This window comes from Erinaceus europaeus, chromosome 7 (assembly GCF_950295315.1).
Source record: "Erinaceus europaeus chromosome 7, mEriEur2.1, whole genome shotgun sequence".
NCBI lineage: Eukaryota > Metazoa > Chordata > Mammalia > Eulipotyphla > Erinaceidae > Erinaceus > Erinaceus europaeus.
This window is the reverse complement of record NC_080168.1, coordinates 80,909,065-80,932,674: the sequence shown is the minus strand read 5'-3', so window position 1 is coordinate 80,932,674 and position 23,610 is coordinate 80,909,065. Positions and strand designations below refer to the sequence as shown.

General features: G+C 40.6%; 1 protein-coding gene across 5 annotated transcripts in view; it reads right to left on the bottom strand.

Moving 5' to 3' along the window:
* The window catches only part of FNDC3A (fibronectin type III domain containing 3A), a 135,760-nt gene extending 113,890 nt beyond the window's left edge, over positions 1-21,870 (bottom strand). For 2 of the 5 annotated variants that reach the window (XM_060194855.1, XM_060194861.1), the window contains exon 1: positions 20,987-21,126. The gene's annotated coding sequence lies outside the window, so the exon portion shown is untranslated. Of the gene's footprint in view, positions 1-8,169; positions 8,190-20,440; positions 20,564-20,986; positions 21,127-21,752 lie in introns of those variants that run through there. The other 3 variants (XM_060194856.1, XM_060194858.1, XM_060194857.1) reach the window with 3 other exon arrangements.
* Positions 21,871-23,610: the final 1,740 nt, after the last annotated feature.

The following is a 23,610-nucleotide window of genomic DNA, read 5'->3' as shown; positions in this document are numbered from 1 at the left end:
TTGATTAGTGATTTAATACTAACATACTTATGAGATAACAGGGGTATAATTCCACATCATTCCCACCACCAGAGTTTTGTGTCTTTATTCCCACTGGAAACTGTAGTAGTTCCCCCTAAGTCACAGATATTATTTCTATAACCATATATATATATATATTTGCCCATTTTTTATGGTCCTGCTTTCTCTTCCTTTCTAAGTCACACCTACAACTACTGCTAATTCTTAATGCCCCCCCCCTTTCTTCTTCTTTGGGTCCTGATGGAATTGGAGTTCAGAACCCTCTGGTCATCTTCCCCTAATATTTCTCCCCCTGAGATTATGGACCAGAATTCTTTTTGGGGTGCAAAAGGTGGGAGTCTTGGCTTCTGTATTGCTTCTCTGATGGACATGGGTGTTGGCAGGTCAATCCACACCCCCAGCCTGTTTCTATCTTTCCCTAAGGGGTAGGGCTCTGAAGAGGTGAGATTGTCTGCCCAGGGAATTCTGGATGGAATCATAGTAGCATATGCAACTTGGTGGCTGGAAGGTGGTAAAATATAAAGCAGGACAAAATGTTTAATAAACAGGAACCAGAAAGGAATACAGCAGATGAGAATAGGGATTTTAGAGTGGATAGAAGCTAGGAAGCCTATTTTAGCTATGTTCCTAAGGGCCCATGACTTTAGTAATTTTTGCTTGAGCTTGATAACTAACATGTAGATGACCTAAAAATACTGCCCTAACTTCCCTGAGCAGATGATAACAATGTGACCCGGAACCTCACCTCTCCAGAGCCAACTCCACGAGGGAAAGACAGAAACAGGCTGGGGGTATGAATCTGCCAATGTCCATGTCCAGTGTAGAAGCAATTACAGGGAGCTGGGAGGTAGCATAGCTGGTAAAGCGCACATAATGCAAAGCACAAGGGCCAGCGTAAGGATCCTGGTTTGAGCCCCAGCTCCCCCCCTGCAGTGGGTTGCTTCACAAGTAGTGAAGGTCTGCAGGTATCTGTCTTTCCTCCTTTTTGTCTTCCCCTCCTCTCTCATATATAAAAAAGAAGCAATTACAGAAGTGACTTTCCACCTTCTGTACCCCACAAAATTTTGGGGGCCGAGTGGTGGCGCATGTGGTTGAGTGCAAGGACCCGCATTTGAGCCTTAAAAATTATTTTTGTCTTTTGTTATTTTGATTATTAGTGTCTTAGTGAGCTGACAAGTTTTTCATAAAAGCAAAAATTCAAGAGACTAATGAACATATAAAAACATTTTAAAGTTCATTAATCTCTATTTTATAATATTTTATTTATTCATTGCATATAGAGAAATCGAGGGGAGTGGGGGAGATAAAGAAGGAGACACCTGCAGCACTATTTCACCACTAGCAAAGCTTCAGCCCTGCAGGTGGAGACCGGGGTCTTGAACCCTGGTTCTTGGGCATTATAACATGTGTGCTCAACCAGGTGTGCCATTTCCCAAACCCAAGCTCATTAATTCCTAAGAAAAATCTAATTAAAAATAAAAATGAGGGGGCTGAGCAATACTGCACTGGTTAAATGCACATATTACAATGTGCAAGGACCTGCTCCCAACATGCAGGGAAGAAGTTTCACAAGCAGTGAAGCATGTCTGCAGGTGTCTATCTTTCTCTCTCCCTCTCTATCTACTCCTCCCCTCTCAATTTCTATCTGTCCTATATATATGAAGAAATAACTGCTAGGAGCAGTGAATTTGTAGTGGCAGCACTGAGTCCCAGTGATAACCCTGGTGGCAATAAAAAATAAACAAAATAAAATACTACCAGATACTAAGGAAGATAACAAAAATGAGAAAAGACTGGGAACATCAAGTATTAGTGAGGATGTGGAGAAAGTAGAACATACATGTGGAATGAGGGTTAAAAAAACAAACACCTCAAAATTACTTTTGGAAACTAGTGTGGTATTATTTACCAAAGCTGATCAACTAAGTATTCTATGGCCTTGTTATCGTCTAGCTATTAGACTCCTAGCATATGTGAAAAAGAAATGCCTATATAGGTTTAACAAAAACAGATATATGACAGTATATAGGGCCATTATTTTTTTTAAAGATTTTATTTGTTTATTAATGAGAAAGATAGGAGAAAAAGAGCCAGACATCACTTTGGTACATATGCTGCCAGGGATTGAAATCAGGACTTCAAGCTTGAGAGTCCAATGCTTTATCTACTATACCACCTCCTGGACCACTAGAACCATTATTTTTTAAAAGTCCAAAGCTGTAAGTAGCCTAAATTTCAATAGGTTTAGATTAAGACTCAAACTTTCCAAAAGCTCCCAAGTTATGCCAGGTTCATACAGATCTTAACACTCAACTAGTAAGTATTAATGAAAACAAAGATGGCAAGGACGTTTATATATAATGTAAATTCCATTTTTGAAAACTTTATCCTATAAGAACACTCTTGGACCTCAAATGAAGAGATAAGAACACCTTCTATGTGAAGCTCTGTCTAAGACATAATTTATCTTTAATGAAACCTTTGGCATTGCCTATGGATATTTCAGTCAGATTACAAGTCAAGCCAATTCTAATTAAAATAGCTATTTCAAACATTAAAAAAAAAAACTTTGCACTTCTGTAATGACAAATGGGGTCCTACATGTTTTCACATGCTTATTTGGCATCCATGTAGCTTTCTGGTTAATTATCTACTCAATATTTTTATCCGGTTTATTACAAGCTGTTTTTTAGTTACTCATTTGATAGTGCTGTATATATTTTGCATACCAGTCCTTCATCAGCTGAGTGATTTATAAATAATTCCTCTCAGAGAATCAGGCGGTAGTGCAGCGGATTAAGTGCACGTGGCACAAAGCAAAGCTCCCCACCTGCAAAGGAGTTGTTTCACAGGCAGTAAAGCAGGTCTGTAGGTGTCTTTCTCTTCCCGTCTTCTCCTCCTCTCTCCATTTCTCTCTGTCCTATCCAACAACAACGACATCAATAAAAACAACAATAACTACAACAATAAAACAACAAAGAAAACAAAAGGGAATAACTAAATAAATAATTTAAAAAAAAAGAATTCCTCAGTCTGTGCTTAACCTTATGTTCTCTTTTCAAGGCTACTATAAGAGCAGAAATGTAAATTATGACAATAGCCCAAATTACTGATATGTTTTTTTTATAGATGGTGCTTTTGGTGCTGTATTTAATAGTTTTTTGGTTTTTTTTTTTTGCCTAATACAAGGTCATAAAGAAACCCCCTTACATTTTCCTCTATGAAATGTTTAATTTTAGGTTTTAGATTTTGTTTACCTTGTCCTTACACTTAGTGAGAGAGGTTTGTTGGAATCTCTGTAAAATTTGTCTATTTCTTCTTGTAGTTCTATCATGTTAATTTCAAGCTCTTTTTATTACATGAATAAAAACTTATGCCCTCATAGTGGATTCAATCCCTTTATTATTATGAATATGGACCTCTTTATATCTCAATAATCTTTGAATCACTTCTAACCTAATATAGTCATTCCAGCCTTCTTTTGAATGTTAGCATTCAAAGTATATTCAGTCCAACCTTGCATTTTGAATTTTGTTTATTATCTTTATGTATTCGATAGAGACAGCCAGATATCAAGAGGGAAGGGGGAAGAGAGGGGAAGAGAGACAGAGAGACATCTGCAGCAATGCTTCACCACTCATGAAGCTTTCCCCCTGCAGGTGGGGACCGGGGACTCGAACCTGGGTCCTTGGGCATTGTAACATGTGCACTCAACCAGGTGCGCCACCACCCTGCCCCTGAATTTGTTTTTAAAGTAGGTTTCTTCGGTTGGTGAGACAGTATTATAGTTATGCAAAAAACTTTCAAGTTTGAGGCTCTGAGCTCCTACGTTCAACCCTCATAAGTTAGGGATAAGCAGTACTCTAGTAAAAATAAATAAAAATAAGGGGCTGGGTGGTGCTCACCTGATTAAGCACACACATTATCGAGTGCAAGGACCTGGGTTCAAAGCCCAATTCTCCCCCTTAAGAAAGAAATAATCATAAAATGATAACAAACCTACTTAACTAGAATTTAGAAGTTCATGGGGGTGGGAAGGGGCAGGTGGGGCCAGGCAGTGGCACAACTGGTTTAAGCGCACACACTACAGCGTGCAAGGACCCAGGTTCAAGCCCCTGATCTCCATCTGCAGGGGAAAAGCTTCATGAGTGAAGCAGAGCTGCCTGTGTCTGTGTCTCCCTATCTCCCTTTCCCTCTCAATTTCTGTCTCTAATAATAAACAAAAATTTAAAAACATTCATAAAGGGCTCTAGTGCCCTTTATGAATTTATTTATTACCATATTTAAATCTCATAGTAATCTTATATGGTGACACCAAAGTAACACACAATCACCATCCTCATTTTATGTACAATGTAGAAACACTTTGTGTTAAGTGGCATGTTTGAAGTTCCACAATAATAAGCAAGGAGAGTGGAACTGAAGCCAATCTAGCTGTGTTCTTCCCCAGTAAGCTCAGTTGGTTCTATGATTATAGCAACTATGGTTTTTATTCTTCATCAGTAGGAAATGATATATAAATTGATGCTGATATGAAAAATTTGCTTAACTCTTAGAACACAAATATTTTATTTTCCATGGAAGTCTTTTAAAACCAAGCCTTTTAAAACTATGCTTATTGATCCCTCTCACCACTGTCACTTGACATCTCCATCAATGGACCCTTTTGTGGGCCCCCACAGAACTTTGCGCTCAATGTGGATAAATAATGGTAAAGAATGTTCCATCCTCTGAAGTGAGGCTGGACAACATACTCTATCTACCAACTGAGTAAGATGGGTCCTGAAATTGGGGCAGCTTGGAAAGTTCCTACTCATGTCCACAAAATGTGAGCTCAGACCTACACGGATACAGAGATTACATAGGCTCCTAAGCTGAATATGTACCCCAGATCAAGTCAATAGGGTTTACAATCAACAATGTATATACACCTTTCCCATAAATGGGAGCTACTCTTTTCCCTGATCCAGCTTTTTAGTCTTTTTTCCAGCCATGACAACATTTCCCCGGACAATAACTTGGGTCCACTTGCGTATCAGAAGTCAGGCTCAGGAAAAAACTAGCAGTCATGGGCCCTTTGGACTATAACTAAAATAGGCCCAATAGCTATCTTCAAAATGGAGACCCCAAATTTTTAACTGTAATATTCCAGCCTTCAGGTTCATGATTAGTCAATAATTTGTTCTGCTTTATATCTTAACTCTTTTTCCAACACCAGGTTTCAGATATCATGATACTATCAGTCCAACCTGACTTCCCTAGGCAGACGACCCCACCAATGTGTCCTGGAGCCCTGCCTCCCCAGACCCCTTCCCCACCAGGGAAAGAGAGACACAGGTTGGATCGACCTGCCAACACCCATGTTCAACGGGGAAGCAATTACAGAAGCCAGACCTTCCACCTTCTATATCCCATAATGACCCTGGGTCCATAGTCCCAGAGGGATAAAGAATAAGAAAGCTATCAAGGGAGGGGATGGGTATGGAGTTCTGGTGGTGGGAATTGTACCTTTCTTATGATATACTTGGGTATTAATTTTCTTAATCTGATTGTCATTGTTTTTATATTAAAATTTACTTACTTATTAATGCTACAGAGAGGAAAGAGAGAACCAGAGCATCATTCTGGTACATTTAGTGCTGGGGATTGAACTCAGAACCTCATAATTGTAACTACAGCATTCTAACCACTGTGTCATCTCTTAGGCCACAACCTTTTCATTTATACTTTTAGGCTATTTATATGTGATGTGGCTATTAATATGTTTGTATTTAAATCTACCATCCTATATCTGCTTTCTCTTGGGTTGTCAGGAAAATCCTGATGTATTTTTCTATGCAAAAATGTATCATGACTTTTCTGACAATCACTTATTTGTCCTACATGTTCCCTTTCCTTTTTATCTGCTTTGCTTTAGGTTATTTCTTTTATCATTGCATCTCTCTATAGTCAAAGACTATAATTCTTTTGCTGTTAGTGGTAGATTTAGCAGTTATAACATGCATATTTCACTTATCACAGTCTAACTTCAAGCAACATGATACTATTTCAGGTGTACATATCAGAACCTTGTGTCTAATTTCTTCCTTTCCAGATTGAGTAATTATTAGCATATTTACACTTATGTTACAAATGATACTCTTAATATATAAAATCTTCTTTATTGGGGAATTAATGGTTTATAGGTCCTTTTCTGCCATCATGTTCCAGGACCTGAGGCCTCCCCCCACCCCAGAGCCTTTTACTTTAGTGCAATACACCAATTACTGTATATTTAATAGTCAATTGTTTTCTAAAAATATCAAATATGTATTTTGAAAAACTTAAAAACATTTACCCTAGCTATTATCATACTCTGTGTTCTTCATTCTCTTCTGTGGTTCTAAATACTCCATGTGGTCTAATTTTCTTTCTGCTTAAAAGTCTATACATGTCTTTTAATGCAGTGTTGAGCATAATGAATTCTTTGTTTAATATTTGAGACATTTTAAATTTTTTCTGTTATTGAAAAATATTGTCACTAGAAAATCTTATATTGACAATTATTTGTTAGTGTTTTAATCAGTCCATTATATTCTAATATTGCTTGTGATGAAAATTCTGCTTCATCTGTGAACATACACACACACACCAAAAAGAAAAAAAAAAAATCACACACAGTAGGTCCAGGGAGGTGGATCAGCAGTTGAGTGTGTAAGTCTTGCACATGAATAACCTTGGATTTGATCTCCAGCAACACATATATACAAAGAAGACAAAAACAGAACATTATAAATTATGGAGTGGTGCTGTGGTCTCACTCTGCCAACATTAAAAAAATGTCAGGGAAAGATGTAAATCAAGATTGTCTGATTAGAAGGTAAGGTGGTAACAAGATCTAATCATATATGCCCAATTTAAATGCTTTTATCTTAATAATTTGTCATATCACACCAGTTCTATGTTTTAGTCTCAAAATCATACATAGAAACAGTCTTTAACTTGTCCCCAGGCCCACAATCCAACTCCTACTTCTCTAACTGTATCCTTTCAGATATTTTTTCCTCCAAATTTATCAGTTTGTCAGGGCTTGGAGAAGCAGTTGTTGAGTAAAATAAACTATATATCCTGTTCAGTGTCTAGCTGTTTATGTAAAATATCTTAAGACATTCCTGAAGTACTGACATTATCCTATAGCTACTTCATTCTTTTGCATGACTGCCTAATATTCTACCATGAAGACATTAATTTTTTTTAATTCTAATGATGAAAACTGTGGGATGTTCCCAACTTTTACAGTTCTCCCCCCCTGCAGGAAATAATTATATAATATTCTCTATGGAACAATGATACCCATTTCTAAATTAGATATAAAGAAATGAAGCATCCAGTTCAGAAGTATGCATTTTAAGAAATACACTGTCAAAATATTCTAAAAAAAATAATCAAGTTATATTTTCTTGAGCAGTTTAGGAGCACCTGCTTTTAATTTAAGACTAGTGTATTAAACTGGGAAATGTCTTTAAAATCTAATCTCATTGACATTTTAATTTTATTTTTTGACTACTGATGCAATTGAGTATCTCTTCAAAACTTTATTACTGCATTTTTCTCCCCCAGAGCCTTGCACTTGAGTTGACTCCATGGCATATACTTTTTTCTTTTACCTTCAAACAAAGAGATCAAGAGAAAAGAGACACCAACAAACTGTTCTACAGTTCAAGGAGCTTCTCCTTATGCCATGTATGGTGGTCCCATATAGTTCTAGGGGCTTGAACCTGACTTTCAGAAATACCTTATGAACTCTGAACATTAACTTTTTCTACTACATGTCGAATACTTTTATCCCAGTCTATTGCTTGCCTTTTGTAATGCTTATCTAAGTCTGATGTCCTGCTTGCAGGATATTATGCACCTCAAAGGTATTTTTTTAACATCTAAAATATTTGCTATTAAAAAAATATTTACTCCATCTAGATCTTAATTTTGAGAGTTAATCAGGAAGTATCTATGTATAATAATGTATACGTATATGTTGCACACTTTGAATATTAACTTATAATCCACTATTTTTTAATGACATCTAACTTTGATGTCTCACTTGAAAAGGTCTCTTGTACATCAACTTGTTTTATTTACTTCCAAGTAAATTTACTTTTGTATATTTACCTCAACTGGATAGCCACCTATGCCACAGTACAGCTTCACTGTTCCATTACTCACTGGTTTATTATGCACTAAATTCCTCTGTATCCATGGAGCTCCTCCTGAATTCTTTTTCTGTTTCTTTCACCAACAAGCCTATTCCTAACTGTGATTTCTTATTTAAATAGTGATAATTTTAAAGGTTTGGTTTTTTTTTTAACCTTTGATGGGTTAGTTGCTCACTGTTATGCTTTCTTTTAAAATTTATTGGTCATTCTTGTATTTTTCTCCTCAAAACTCTAGACATGTTTGTTCATTTTTAAGTTCCTGTTGAATTTCTGATTAGAATAACACTGACTTTACTGACTATATTTAGTGAGAGCTGCCAACTTATAGTACTGAGTTGCCACATTCAGGAATATAGTTATTTCTCCATCCATGTAGGTCTTCTGATTTTTTTAATACAGCTGTTGCCTATTAAAATGTTTCTCAAGTATTTTAGAATTTAGGTTTATAATTAAAAATGTAATAAAATTTGTGATGTACAATCTTTTAAATATATTTACTGCTATATCTGGTTGACAAGAATTGTTCCAATATCTTAGCATCTAAGTTCATTAGAGATATCAGTCTGTAGTATTTTTGTTGTGTCCCTGTCTGATTTTGGTATCTGGGTGATGCTAACTTCACAGAAGGTGAAATGGATTATTCCTGTGGCTTCTAAATATTTTGGAAAAGCTTAGAAAATATAGGTACTAACTCTTCCTTGATGGTCTTGTGGAATTCAATGATAAATAGTAAAACCATATGGGCCTGGACTTTAATTGTTGGGCAAGTTCTTGATAACTTTTCAATTTTTTCTTTGGCTGTGATTGGTCTGTTCATGTTTTCTAGTTCCCCTTAGTTCAATTTTGGAAGGTTATATGTTTCTAGGAACTTTCCCATTGCTTCTAAATTTTCTAGCTTGGTGGCACATACTTGCTCATAGAAGCCTTGCATAATACTTTAAATTCTGTGGTGTTCGATGTGATATCTCCTCTTTCTATACAAACTTTAGAGTGTTCTCTTTTTTCTTTATAATATGCCTGTCCAAAGGTTTCTAAGTTTTGTTTACTTTTTCAACAAACTAACACTTCATTGATCCCTTGTATGGTTCTTTTATTTATTTGTTGAATAATAACTCTTGGGGGCTGAGTGGTGGCACACCTGGTTGAGTGCACATGTTAAAATGTACAAGGACCCGGTTTGAACCTCTGGTCCCCACCTGGGGGGGGGTACTTTGTGAGTGGTGAAGAAGGGTTGCAGGTGTTTTTCTGTTTCTCTTCCTCTCAATCACCCACCCCTTTCTCTTTCGATTTCTGGCTGTCTCTATCCCATCAGTAAATAAATGTTATAAAAAAATTACCAACAGACTCATTAAAAAATAATTTTTTAAGTAGTTTTATCATCTTTATTTATAATACCTCCAGTTCTGTTATTTTTTTCCTAAAGATTGCTTTAGCAATTCTAGGTATTTTCTGGTTCCAGACTGTTTGTAGCTTTTCCTATTCTCTTAAAAAGATTTTGGTGGGGGTCAGGCGGTGGCGCAGTGGGTTAAGCACACATGGCGTAAAGCGCCAACGACCCCAGTAAGGATCCCGGTTCTAGCCCGGCTCCCCACCTGCAGGGGAGTCGCTTCCCAGGTGGTGAAGCAGGTCTGCAGGTGTCTGCCTTTCTCTCCCCCTCTCTGTCTTCCCCTCCTCTCTCCATTTCTCTCTGTCCTATCCAACAACGAACAACATCAACAATGGTAATAATAATAACCACAACGAGGCTACAGTAACAAGGGCAACAAAGGGGGGGGAAATGAGATTTTGGTGGGGGGGGCAGGGACAGATAGCATAATGGTTATGCAAAGAGACTCTCATGCCTGAGACTCTGAAGCCCCAGGTTCAATCCCCCACACCACCACAAACCAGAGCTGAGCAGTGCTCTGGTTTAAAAAAAAAATTTGGTGGGACCCTGATGGAGCTTGATTTAAATTTATATATGGCTATGGTTAGAATAGTCACTTTGATAGTGCTAATACTTCCAATCTATGAACCTGAGATATCTTTTTTTTTAAAATAATTTATTTCTTTATTGGGAAATTAATGTTTTACATTCAACAGTAAATACAATAGTTTGTACATGCGTAACATTACCCAGATTTCCATTTAACAATACAACCCCCACTATGTCATTCATCATCTTTCATGGACCTGTATTCTCCCCTGTGGAGAGCAGTCTGGAGAACTCTTGGAAGACTAGAAATGGACCTATGGACCTTGCGATTCTCTTCTCTTGGGGATATATCTTAAGGAATCCAACACATCCATTAAAAAGATTTGTGTATACCTATGTTCATAGCAACACAATTTGTTAAACAGCTTAACAATAAACCACAACTCTCGGACCAACTAGCAACACAATTTTTAAAAAATTTTTTTATATATTTATTTATTCCCTTTTGTTGTCCTTGTTGTTTTATTGTTGTAGTCACAATTTTTAATAGCCAAAACCTGGAAGCAACGCAGGGGTCCAACAAAAGATGAGTGGCTGAGCAAGTTGTAGTATATATACACAATGGAATAATACTCAGCTATTAGAAATGGTGGTTTCAGGAGTCGGGCTGTAGCGCAGCGGGTTAAGCGCAGGTGGCGCAAAGCACAAGAATCGGCATAAGGATCCCGGCTCGAACCCCGGCTCCCCACCTGCAGGGGAGTCGCTTCACAGGCGGTGAAGCAGGTCAGCAGGTGTCTATCTTTCTCTCCTCCTCTCTGTCTTCCCCTCCTCTCTCCATTTCTCTCTGTCCTATCGAACAACAACAACAATAATAATAACTACAACAATAAAACAACAAGGGCAACAAAAGGGAATAAATAAATAAAATAAATATAAAAAAAAAGAAATGGTGGTTTCACCATTTTCAACCCATCTTGGATGGAGCTTGAAGAAATGATGTTAAGTGAATTAGGTCAGAGACAGAAGGATGAATTTGAGATGATCTCACTCATGGGCAGAGGCTGAAAAACAGGATCAGAAGAGAAAACACAAGGGAGAACCTGGATTGGAGTTGGCACATTGTACCAAAGTAAAAGACTCTCAGAAGGCTAGAAATGTACCTATCCTATCCTATGACCCTGCAATTCCTCTGCTGGGGATATATCCTAAGGAATCAAACACATCCATCCAAAAAGATATTTATATACCTATATTCATAGCAGCACAATTTGTAATAGCCAAAACCTGGAAGCGACTTTGGTGTCCAACAAGCAAACGAGTGGCTGAGTAAGTTGTTGTAGATATACACAATGGAATACTATTCAGCTATTAACAATGATGAATTAGGGGCAGATGGTGGTGCAACCAGTTGAGTGCACATGTTGTAATGCACAAGGACCCATGTTCAAGCCTCTATCCCCCACCTGCCGGGGAAAGTTTCTCAAGCGGTGAAGTAGGGGTACTGGGGTCTCTCCTCTCTCCCTCCCTCTTCTCTCTCAATTTCTCTCTACCCATTAAAATATTTTTAAAAATATTGAATTCACCTTCTTTACTTCATCTTGGATGGAGCTTGAAGGTTTATGTTAAATGAGATAAACCAGAATGAGAAGAATGAATATGGGATGATCTCAATAAAGCATGGTTACTGGTGTACTATGGATGGTGCCACATTCATAGCTTTCACTGATATGTATTTCTGACAGAGACCCTTAAGAAGGATACTTCTTGTTGATTATGAGTTGGAAGAGAGTAAGGGGGATAGCATAATGGTTACAAAAAGAAACTTCCATGCCTCAGGCTGAAGTCCCAGGTTCAATCCCCAACACCACCTGAGTCAGAGCTGAGTTGTACTCTGGTAAAAACAAACAAAAAACAAAAGCAAAAACAAACAAGACAACAAAAACAGTTGTCAGGAACTGAGCCTTAGAAAATAATTATTTTACTGCCAATGAGATAGTCACATATTATATTTTCCCTTTAATATGCTAGTACAGTGAATTATAGTGCTCCTTGATATCAAATCAATATTACACTCTTGGAAGTCAACATATTAGAACTGGTATGACTTAATGATTCAAAGTCTAAGTAAGGCCTAGTGTTAGAATACTTGGGTTCAAATCCCAAGTCTTTCAGTTACTAGTTGTATGATTTTAGGTATATTTAAATTTTTCTGTGCTTCAATTCCAACAACGTGTTGATAATAGTGTCTGTCACAGGTTTGTTTTAAGGATTTAGTATATAACACATGTAAAATTATTTGAAATAGTACCCTAAACATAGAAAGTATTTAATATATATATTAATTATTAAAATTTACTGGGTATTCTATCTCTGAATATGACAAGCAATCATATTCAGCACTGCAGTTACCTATAAAGTTTTATCAGAACTCAATCATACCCATTATCTATAATGTATGTGTAGTTGGCCTTATGCTCGTACAGAATAATATAGTAGCTGCCAACAAAACTACTGATAATATAGCCAAAAAACCTAAAATATTTATTCTCTGCTCCTGTATAAAGAAAAAAAGAAACAATGCCAACATCAGTAGTACTGTTAAGTCAAAAGATTCAATCTAATAGTTGAAACAAGAAATATAGATATTATAGTATGTACAAAATCATGATATTCTGAGTTTATCACAAAAAGCAGACGTCTGTGGGATTCTTCCCATTCCCTCTGTCTCCAGATAGACAGTGAAAGGAAGGAGACAGAGAGGACACACAGCAAGACCTATCTGAGTGATATTTCCATATAGAGGCTGAGGTCTTTTAATCTGGGTCCCTCGCACATGGTAAAGGGTGAATTACCACCCAGCCCACATATTATATATACTTCTAGCAACTAGCACAAAAGATGTCTTTAAAAAAGTGACGAAGGACCGGGTAGACAGAGCAAAAAATGTTATCATGCTCAATGATCTGGGTTCATGTCTCTGGTCCCCACATGTCTGATGGGAGCTTCACAACTGGTAGGCCAGTGCTACAGGTGTCTTTCTTCCTCTATCAAAAACAAAGGAAAAAAAACATGACTGCTGGGAACAGTGGGCCTGTGCAAGCACTTAGTCCCAGTGATAGCCCTTATGGCAAAAAAAGAAATTAAGGAAGGAAGGAAGGAAGGAAGGAAGGAATGGAGCTGGCGGGGAAGATATGGAAATCAATAAGAAATACGAGTATAACCTGTGAAATGAGAGTACCACCACATATCTAGCAGGGTATGTGCAAGGTTTAAAAAAATAAGGATTGGGTGGTGGCATACCTGGTTGAATGAACACATTATAGTGTACAAGGACTCAGGTTCAAGCCCCTAGTTCCCACCTGCAGTGGGGAAATTTCAGGATCGACTAAGCAGTACTGTAGATGTCTCTTTCTTTTCCCCTTTATATCCTTCTTCCCTCTCAATTGTCTCTATCCAAAATAAATATAATATATATAAAAAGACTTTTAAAAGGAATTAGAAACTCAAGGGACTAAAAGGCAGAGTTTAACAGGTGAATGTTACTATAGATATGAAAATAGTCTTCCATTTGAATAAGAGAGGATGTGAGGGCGATCTGGCTGTGACATCTGTCACCCCATTGATCGCCAGGGTTGATTCGGCTGATCTGGTTGGCTAGGCAGGCGTCCCCTTCCTCCCTCACAGCTCCATGTGCGTCCCTCCTGTCCCTCCCGAAGTTGTGTGCTTGGTCGAAGAGGACCGCCTTCCCCGAATAGAGACAAACCGGTCTTCCATCTAGGTTATACAAGTAGTTGCGTTCCCCTGCTAGAACCTCCAAACAAGCTCTCAAGGTTCATTTGAATAAGAGAAAACCATAAGGAATTCATGTTTGCATATTTCCACTCCACTTTGGAAAAAATAGCCAAAGTTTCTTGGAACAGAGATCATCATTGCCTTACAATAAGAAACAGTGGGCTTCACTAAAAGAGTATTAAGATTGGAAAGAACATTTTAATAGATTCTCTTTTGCCAAGAAAGCAGTTAAAACTTTTGAGTAAACAAAATGTTTATTGGGAAAATATTATATTTACAGAATTTGGTAGGTTAAAACTTGAACTCATAATTTCTAGTTTTACTTATAAAGAAAAGTCTACATTGCTTCTAGTATATAGTAGTACTGATATAAACATTTATATGGCACTCGTTTTCATGGCTTCCAACATATCTAGGTGCTCACATTATTTCTGTGAGGAAAGATATTACTCTCTCCATGTTAAGGATTGAGATACTAAGATTTAAAAAAAAAAAAATCTAACTTGAGATCATATGACTAAAAGAATGTAAGGAACTAAGATCCAAGTTACTTTATCTTCTAGCAAGGACATGAAAAGAACTGTAGTGAAATTATTTCAAGCACTGACAAAAGAGAGGTAGGGCAGTGAATTACTGGTTTCTCTTTAAAGCAAAAAACTTAGAGAAAAATTTATAGGAAGGTTTTTACAAAGGCTGAAATTCAATTCAAAACATTTATACCACTCCTTAAAACTTAATACAGTATATACACTTACTAAACTTGGAAAATGCTAGCATAAATGAAAGCACAAAAGTGCAGTTTGGAGTGGTGGTGGTGCACCCTGTTGAGCACATGTTACAATACAATGTGTGCAAATACTCAGGTTCAAGCCCTATCCCCCGTCTCACCTGCAAGGGTAAATCTTCCTGAGCAGTGAAGTAGTGCTGTTAAGTATCTCTCTCCCTCTTGTTATCTGTCTCTATCCAATAAATAAATAAAATTTTAAAAGTTAAGTTTGGGGGTTTTGCTTGATTGGTTATAATGGTTTAGAAAGAAAAAAAAAAGCACCACTGATAGCTGCCCATCTAATACATCTTCCTGCACTTCTCACAGACAGGACATTTTTACTGGTTCAATTAAGAAATGCTCTGGGCGCCAGGCGGTGGCGCAGTGGGTTAAGTGCACATGGCGTGAAGGGCAGGGACTGGCCAAGGGTCCCGGTTAGAGTTCTGGATCCCCACCTGCGGGGGGGTGGGGGTGGTCGTCCCTTCCAGGCGGTGAAGCAAGTCTGCAGGTGTCTTTCTCTTCCCCTCCTCTCTCCATTCCTCTGTGTCCTATCCAACAACAATAATAACAACAGTACTACTAACAACAATGATGATAACAGCAACGATAAACAACAAGGGCAACAAAAGGGTAAAAAATACGGAGTCGGGTGGTAGCGCAGCTGGTTAAGCGCACATGGCGCAAAGTGCAATGACCTGTTAGGATCCCAGTTCGAGCCCTCGGATCCCCACCTGTAGGGGAGTCACTTCACAGGCGGTGAAGCAGGTCTACAGGTGTTTCTGTCTCTCTTCCTCTCTATCTCCTCCTTCTCTCTCAATTTCTCTCTGTCTCTATCAAATAACAAATAAAAAAAAGGGGGGGGGAACAGTCTCCAGGAACAGTGGATTCATGGTGCAGGCACCATGCTCCAGAGATAACCCTGAAGGCAAAGATAAATAAATAAATAAATATTTAAAAACTCACCACTGCATTTAAAAAAAAAAAAAAAGAAGTCAATGCCCCATGTTCAGCGGGGAAGCAATTTCAGAAGCCAGACCTTCCACCTTCTGCATCCCACAATGACCTTGGGTCCATACTCCCAGAGGGATAAAGAATAGGAAAGTTATCAGGGTAAGGGATGGAATATGGAGAGCTGGTGGTGGGAATTGTGTGGAGTTGTACCCCTTTTATCCTATGGTTTTGTTAATGTCTCCTTTTTTAAATAAATTAAAATAAATAAATAAAATAAAAATAAAAAAAGAAGAAATGCTCTTATGATGTTTTTTGTTTCCTCCAGGGTTATTGCTAGGGCTCGGTGCCTGCACTATGAATCTACTGCTCCTGGAGGCTATTTTTTTCCCCTCTTGTTTGTTATTATTATTGTTGTTGCTGTTGTTGTTGTTGAATAGGACAGAGAGAAATCGAGAGAAGACGGGAAGACAAAGGGGGAAGAGAAAGATAAGACACCTGCAGACCTGCTTTACTGCTTGTGAAGCGACCCCCCTGCAGTTGGGGTACCGGGGGCTCAAACCTGGATCCTTATGGTGGTCCTTGCACTTTGCACCATGTGCGCTTAACCCGCTGAGCTACCGCCCAGCCCCCTATATTCTTGTTCTTTTGCCGCACAATATAGAGTAACATTCTCTGACTTATGAATTCATAAGTTAAGGAACAGCTATTCATCTAGTAATGGGAAATGAAAAGCAAAGTGCTAAGGGTAATAGGATTATCTTAGATATACACACCCATAAATTTATAAATTTCAAAGAGATGCTTCATGCAAATGGATTTTCAAAATAACTGGTAATTCTCTTTTAAATCAATATACCTTATCTTTCAGCAATCTTAATGAAACTATTTTGAGAAATTTCTAGGTCTTTCTTCTCTGCCTTAAGTCTGCTTCTCTGCCTTAAGTTGCTGATTCAAACTCATTGATGTAAATATTAGTTATCAACTGTCCTACAACTGTGACTGTTCTTGAAGTTAGAGGAATGTCCAGCTTATTAACTATTATTAACTATTTGAAAATTCATCCTAGACTACTTAAAGAAACAACACAGGGCTTACTATGGGCTGGTCCCATATTGTCACTTATAGGTCACCAGCACCCTTGTTTCAGTTTCTGAAGTACCAGATGTAGTTTAAATATCTAAAAGCAGAACAGGCAGCTGGCATACTTTATACTAGGTCTAAATGAAGTCCTGGTGTAGCTATTTTCACTGTTCTGAAGCCTGGCTCGGAGATTTTTCTTCTCACTTCCTAGTTGAGAACTAAGACCTAGTCTAGGCTATTGCTAGAAGTTTAGTCACAAAATAACTGCAGTAGTAGTTATTTCTGCATATTTTCTTCACTTTTTTTTTTTTTTTTCCTCCAGGGTTATTGCTGGGCTCGGTGCCTGCACCATGAATCCACCGCTCCTGGAGGCCATTTTTCCCCCTTTTTGTTGCCCTAGTTGTTGTAGCCTCGTTGCGGTTATTATTGCCATTGTTGACATTGCTTTGTTGTTGGATAGGACAGAGAGAAATGGAGAGAGGAGGGGAAGACGGGGGGGGGGGGGGGGGGGAGATAGACACCTGCAGACCTGCTTCACCGCCCGTGAAGCGACTCCCCTGCAGGTGGGGAGCCGGGGGCTCGAACCGGGATCCTTATGCCGGTCCCTGCGCTTTGCGCCATGTGCGCTTAACCCACTGCGCCACCGCCCGACCCCCTTTTCTTCACTTTTTAACTATAAAGTCCAAGAAAACTGATAGCCACAACAAAACACACCAAGCAATCATGTAGACAAAATGATAGAAAAGTGCCTCATATGTGCTATATGGACAATTACCTGGCCAATTATTAGCCAAGAGTCAACCAACTAGACCTTCTGGTCAAATCCAGAGCACAGCTGCTTTGGTTTTGTTTGATTCCCTGAGCTAAGAATTTTTTTAATGTTTCTTTTTAATTGTGAAAAACAAACAAAAACCCAACTCAACAGATATGTCTGGCAAGACCTAAAGTATTTACTGTCTGGCACTCTACAGAAAGTCTGCTGATGCTGACAAACAAATAAAATACACAACATATATAAGGCATATAAGGTCTTCTTATACATAAAGGCATGCTACTAATATAAAACTGTGAAAACAGATTTATAGTTCTTTCAGTGATGGGTTCATAACAACACAGCCAAGCTCTTTAGTCCGACCCTCTTTTGACCATGGCTCTAGGGAAAACTACTTTACCTTTCTTCTACTTGTCCTTGGGTGTTCTCAGACTGCTACTACACTCCCCAGTTCTGACTATCAATCTTTTCTGGAATGTCTTTCTTTTTTTTGCTATCTAAATCCTTCCTAAGCTGCAAGTCTGACTTCCTCCAAATGTCTTCCAGGATCATTCTAGCCCTTGCTGGTCTCACACTTCAAGTTACATCTGAAGCCACAGAATATTAATGCCTTCCTATTTTTGGCTAATGATTTCCTGTGTATTGGTCTGGTATCTCTTAAGCTAGTTTGTAAAGAACATGAAAGAAACACAGCATACTGCTTCTGTATCCTATCACTTAATAAAAATTCATCATCTTACTACTTGTCATCTCACAACTGCACCTATTTGGAAGAAAAAATAGAACTGGTAACGGGTGTTAAGTGACTGGAAATATCAAAGGCTCTTTCAGCCGGAACTTAGGGGAGATCACAGATTACATGGCACACTTAAACAAGCAAAAACTACAATAGGGGGCTAATAGACAGGAATCAAGAGATTAAGAGACCACTGGATAAAGGCCTCTGAAACAAAATGACAACAAAATATTAACAAAATTATGAAAGCTTAGAATACATTTATGTACCCACCCCCCACTCCAAATTACCTTTCAACTCAATTCCTTTTACCAATCAAAGGTTGACACTGCTATCCAGAGACGATTTTTCTTTTTGAAATGTGATAAACTGAAGCTTTAAAGGTTCAACAGCAAAGACATGGACAGATTCTCAAATCTTTGGATTTATACTGTTATGAATTATCTGGTCTTCCTAGAGATTGGTAGAAAAAAAATTTTTTTTAAATCTTTTGATTACCTAGCTATTTGGAATCATGTGTATCTCTCTACATCACTTCTAAAGATAGCATTCAGACTCATTTTCATGGAAAAATGCACCAAGACATTAATAACAAACCTCTTAAAATTGCATTGTTTTATCTATACATACATCTTGGACACAAACACAAAACATGTAACAAATGTTTTAAAATAAACATTACCCATAAAACTAAACTAAAAATGAATGTAGTACAAATTAAGTGCTCACTGCCAAAGTAAAACAACTAAAGAGAATAAGAATATTAATTATTCACCCTTTATTTTCTGGGCTTCATAATCTTGTAGACCTGTCTGGCTTGTCATAAAGAATTTTTTTAAATTAGTAATTAAATGTGCTTATTACTATACTGTAGACATTTTACAATTAAAAAACTATTAGATTCATAACAGACAAAACAGCTTTCAATTACTCGCATAGAGAGGGGAAGTGATGACAGCAAAAGATAATCCTAGAATCGTTTTTTTTTCTCATGGATATTATTGAGAGAAGAACATTAACTTCACAATTATGTGAGCGAGGCCAGAGCTAACCAGAAGTTTATTTTTCCTGAATGTTCAATGATTTTGAGTATTCAGACAAAGGCTTACAGGTGGCTAAAAAAATTCAGTTAACCTAAACAAGAAAACTGAGAGATGATCCACGAAGGGAAAGAAAATACAGTAAAATTTTAAAGCCTGTGGCTGTGCTAAATAACAATAATACAAAATTATTACCAAAAATTGTAACAAGATATTTTTTCCTTGTCATCATCCCTTCTTCCCAGTAACTGGCATTATTAGAGATAGCAAGAATATCAGTGGACTAAAAAGCTAAAGGCAAAACACAAAAGATGTATTTAAAAAAAAAACATCAGTGTTTTTTATCATGTAAGTGTCTGAGCGTTTCATCTCATTATTTGGACATAGGGGTAGGGGGGGGACAAAACAGAAAAAAAGAAAATGTGCAACCAACCAAGAAAATATCTTAAGAGGAGGCTCATTTCTCTTGAACATTTTCAGATGATCCTTAACAAAGCTTACCGATGGCAGGAATTACAGACGGAGTAAACACATAAAAACTATCTACCCCAACACAGGACCGTCGTCACCAAACTTAATGGGTCCCTGCCTAACATATGGCTCCCACTGCCGGGTGACATATGTTCAGCACTGACGCTGGCAATGGCTCGGCGGCGACAAAACATCGCCACAGGTCAACTTTTGCTATTTCATGCTCGACCTTCGGAAAAGCGCACAGCAATTCTGGTCTCAGAAAACTAACATTGGGCACGGCAAGCAGCCAGAGAATCGTGCTGTTCCGTTGCTTAAAATAAATTAGTTAAAAATAAAAAAAAGTCCTCACTGAACCCATACAAGAGGATTAGACCGTAAAAGAAGAAATATACATATGATTTGGTCAGCCTGCTGTTTTTCAGTTCAGAGCTGATCCAACATAGTGGTCTAGCTAGCCAAAGGAATTTGCATGAAATTTCACAAAGGGAAAAAGAAAAACGTCTTAATTCGCAATGCCACCCCCCCCCCCAAACAACCGCAAGGCTGCAAATGCTCGCAGCTTAATACGAGCACGCTGAGCGACTGACCGCGTGGGTCCCAGCAGCCCCCCGCAGCCCGCGGCTCAGGCTCCAGCGTCTTCACCTAAGCGCAGGACGTCCTCCCACCGCCGCGTCTGAAGTTCAAAGACCTGGGCCGCTCACCTGGGCGACACCCGCGGCCCCGCGGCCGCCTCCCCGCGGAACAGGTGGTTGGCTCGGCCAGGTGCAGGCGCTGACAAACAGGCGCCCACACGCCCGAGCGGGAGGTCGAGCTTTGTAACCCCGCGAGGCGCGGGGCAAACTCCCTCTCTCCCTCCTGCAAAGCGCTCAAGTTCGCCAGCTGCCCCGAGATCGCCGGCCGAGGGCTCCGCGCTCGAACCCCGAGCCTCTGCGAGCCGCGCTGCTGGCCGCGGCACGCGGGTCTGGGCGGGGGGCGGAGGGAGCGTCGTCCGCGCCGCCTTCCTCCGGACCGGCGGCTCCGCCGTGGCCGCGCCCCCCGAAGCGCCTCCCCGAGAGACGCCCGCCTGGCAGGTGCCCCGCGCGGGGGCCGCGTCCAGTCCGCCGCCCCCCTCGACGGGCCTGAAGCCCGCTCGGCGCCGGGCCCTGCAGACCCAGCCTAACGGTTTCCGCGGTGGCAGCTCCGGGCGGGCCGGGCCTGGGACGGCTGGGTCTCCCCGCCTCCCCCGGGGGCAGCGCCCGCGCCCTCACCTCCGCGTCCCGCCGCTCCGAGGCAGAGGAGGGCGGCTCCCGCGGCGCCGCTCCCCGCGCTCCCGAGCGTCCTGCCCTCTCAGCGGCGGAGCCAGCTCCCGGGCCGCCGGCGCTGTCGGCGTGGTTTCCCGGCAGAGAGGGCGCCGCCTCAGCCTCGCTCCTCGCTCCCTCTCCGGGTAGCTCCCGCTTTCTGTTTCACCCGAGGGACCACGAACGCCGCCGCCGCCATGCTTACTACGGAGCCAGCCGGGAGGAGGAGCCCGGAGACGCCGCGCCGAGTGCGGCTGCGCAAGCCCCGCCGACGGCGCCCCCGGTCGACCGGGACCTCGCGCCCCAGAGCCCCCGCGCCCCCGCCCGCCGCGAGCCCCGCGCCCTCAGCCCTGCAGGGAGGGACGCCCGGTGCTCTCCCAGGCCCCGCCGCGTCCTCGCCTCCCCGCGCCCAGCCCGGGAGCCACCGTGGGAGGGACGGCGGGCGGGGGTGTTCGTAGACCTTCCCGGGACCACCCGCGCCGCCCTGGGTCGGGAGAGCCCCAGACCCCGCGGCGATGCCCCGGGTGGGCTTCCCCCCAAAGCCCGAGAGCACGACGCTGACAGGTGCTGCGAGAAAGAGAGAGACATGGAGACACTCCCTGCAGGGCAAAACCCCAGTCCCCAAGGGTCAAATGTGAGCAAATCCCCCCCCCCCCCCGTCCCACACCTCGGCCCGGGGGTCTTTATAGCAAGCAAAAAAAAAAAAAAAAAAAAAAAAAAAAACCCAGATACTGACTTCCGTTGAAAACGTGGAGGTTAGTTGCTTGGTTTTTCTCTGCTTGTTTTTCTTCCCGCAGGCAAACGCGCAGAAACCTTTTGCCTTGGTTTGCACGACAGCAGAGACTGAGGAGGGGCCGCGGCCAGAGGTTCTTGGCCCTCCAGCAATGGGGGGCGCTGCAGCCAGGGCTGCAGGTTTCCGCGGCTTCCACTGAGGGGCTGGGGAAGGAGGGGGAGCCCTAGTGCAACCCCGCTAACTCCTTCCCAAAGCTATCGCGGAGGAGGCATCCAGAACCACCACATCCACCCATGGAAACACCTGGGGGTGGGGAAGAGTTTCACCTGCGGTGAGGCAGTGCTGTAGTAGCTTTCCCTCCCTCTCCACTGCCTCCTCCCTCTCAAGAAAAAGTTACTTTCATTTTAACCCTCTTTACTGAACGCCTTTAAGATTTATTCTGAGATAGAACCAGGGCTTCACCTTGGTATATGCAATACCCGAGATTGAACTCAGGACCTCATGCTTGAGAGTCCAAAGCGTTTATCCAGTGCGTCACCTCCTGCTGAAATCCTTTAAAACTGTACTTATTCACTGTACCCAAGAATACCATGATTACTGGAATTCTTTCTTGATCATGACTGATCATCCAATGTGACACGGTAACCATGTGCTGAAGTCTTAGGAATGGTGGAGGGCATAATGTGTCTGTGTCTGTCTCTGTCTCCTGAATGAAAGCTTCCCTTTCTCCCCACTAGTAAGTAGGACAGTGATGCTATGCCAAGTGGTATCTTAAAATATTTTCATTGCTGTTCATTATCAAAGTTCCTTCCCAGAGAGAAGGTCCCCCCTTTTTATTTCTTGACTTCCATATTTGGCCCTCTTCCAAACAAAATATTATAAAGCTGATCTCCAATTATCTGAAGTGTAACCGTGTTGTTTTAAAATGGGAAGATTGATCAGCGTGTGGGTATGCTGGGTGCCTTCTCCATATTGCTGTCACAGCTCTGTTTGGTCTGAGACTAAGTTAGTGGTTTTCAAATGTGGTAATTTCCCAAACATGACTCGGGAGCTATTTTAAAAAGACTGAATCTTGCTGTCCACGCACCAAGATTGTGTATAGAGGGGAGGCCCACAAAAATGGCAATTTAAAAGACCTAAGTTTTGAAAATGTATGTTTTGATCATGCCTACGTGTGTAGACACACAAAGGAAAAACAGCTAATTTGAAGGGAACTAAGGCACAATTCAAGAATATCACTGAAGTAGATCTAGAAACTGTAGTCATCAATATGTAGTTCAGTAAGGCCCAAGGAATTTATATAGTATGGCAAGAATGAAAAACATAAGTCACCTTAGCATGAGTACCATTATGAATTCTCTGAGCATCCAGAGAAACAAGAAATCACTTGTCAGTGCTTCATTTAAAAAAAAAAATTACAAAAATTATATTTATTTGTTGCATAGAGACAGTCAGAAATAGAGAGGAGAGGGGGAGACAGGAGAGAGATAGACACCTGCAACACTGCTTCACCACTTGTAAAGCTTTCCACCTGCATGTGGGGACAAGGGGTCCTTGTGCATTGTAACATGTGCTTAACCAGGTGCACCACCACCCAACGCCCAGTTCTTCATTTCTAAAAATATTTGTTTATTTTTATTTATTGGATAGAGACAGAATTTGACAGGGGAGAGGGAGATAGAGAGGGAAAGAGACATAGACACCTGCAGCTCTGCTTCACCATTAGTGAAGCTTTCCCCCTGCAGGTGGAGACCAGGGCCTTGAACCAGGGTCCTTGTGCACTGTAGTGTGTGCACTCAACCAGGTGCATCACGGCCTGGCCCTCTTCATTTTTTTATCAATAAAATAAATGTCAATATTT